This window comes from Otolemur garnettii, unplaced genomic scaffold, assembly GCF_000181295.1.
Source record: "Otolemur garnettii isolate 467f Iridium unplaced genomic scaffold, OtoGar3 scaffold00003, whole genome shotgun sequence".
In the NCBI taxonomy this organism is placed as follows: domain Eukaryota; kingdom Metazoa; phylum Chordata; class Mammalia; order Primates; family Galagidae; genus Otolemur; species Otolemur garnettii.
The window spans coordinates 19,295,269-19,296,897 of NW_003852398.1; positions in this window are offsets into that span (position 1 = coordinate 19,295,269).

A 1,629-nucleotide genomic window follows, 5' to 3' on the forward strand; every position below is an offset into this window, starting at 1 on the left:
ATAGGCCTGTTCAACATTTCCACTTCATTCTGGCTAAGTCTTGGAAGGTGGTGTGCTTCCAAGTATTGGTTAGTTTCCTTCAGATTGTTGTATTTTGGGGAATAAATTTTCCTGTAATATTCATTAAGGATTTTTTGAATTTCTAGGGGATCTGTTATTATTTTGTCTTTACCACTTCTGATTGAATGAAATTAGAGATTTTTCTCTTTTTTTCCTGGTTATGTTGGCCAAAGGTTTATCTCTTTTATTGACTTTTTCAAAAAACCAACTTTTTGATTTATTGATCTGTTGTATAATCCTTTTATTTTCAATTTCATTTAATTCTGCTCTAATTTTGGTTGTTTCTTTTCTTCTGCTGGGTTTGGGATTGGAATGTTCTTCTTTTTCCAGTTGCTTGAGATGTTCCATTAGGTTGTTAACTTCCTCTCTTTCCGTTTTCTTTCTTTCTTTTTTTTTTACTGAATGGTAACTATGTACATTAGTGCACTTCTGGGGTACAGCGTAGGATTTTCACATGCAATCCGAAATACTTCCATCAAACTGGTCAACACATCTTTTCATTTTCTTGAGGAAGGCTTGGAGTGCTATAAATTTCCCTCTTAGGACTGCCTTTGCAGTATCCCAGAGGTTCTGGAACTTGTGTCTTCATTATCGTTTTGTTCCAAAAATTTGTTAATTTCCTTCTTGATCTCATCTCTGACCCACCTATCATTCAGCATAAGGTTATTTAGCTTCCATGTTTTTGTATGAGTGTGCAGATTCCTGTTGTTACTAAGTTCAACTTTTATTCCATGATGGTCTGAGAAGATGCATGGAATAATTTCTATTTCTTTAAATTTACTGAGGTTAGAATTGTGACCTAAGATGTGGTCGATTTTGGAGTATGTTCTGTGGGCTGATGAGAAAAATGTGTGTTCAATTTTGTTAGGATGAAATGTTCTGTAGATGTTTGTTAAATCCTAATGCTGAATAGTTAAGTTTAAATCTAAAATTTCTTTGCTAAGCTTCTTGTTGGAAGATCTATCCAACACTGCCAATGGAGTATTGAAATCTCCGACTATGATGGAGCTGGGAGAAATCAAGTTGCTCATCCCTATTAGAGTATCTCTTGTAGATTGAGGTTTATTCTGGTTGGGTGCATAGATATTGATAATTGAGATCTCATCATATTGAGTATTACCCTTAACAAATATAAAGTGACCATCCTTATCCTTACTTACTTTTGTTGGTTTAAAGCCTATTGTATCTGCGAATAAAATTGCAACTCCTGCTTTTTTCTGCTTTCCATTTGCCTGGAATATAAATGACCATCCCTTCACTCTGAGTCTATATTTCTTTTAAGGTAAGATGAGATTCTTGTATGCAGCAGATATCTGGTCTGAGTTTTTGTACCCAGTCAGCCAACCTGTGCCTCTTTAGAGGGCAATTTAAGCCATTCACATTAATTGAGAATATTGATAAGTCTGGTATAATTTTGGGTATTGAATTTTTCAAAAGTCCAGTGGACATCTTTAATCCTTTCACCACTGTGGAAGTTGGAGTTTGATCAAAATTTTCTGTGTGAGTTTACTTATGTGGTGAAGGATAGCACTGGTCATTATGAATGATAGGTCTGAGAATATCCTGGAG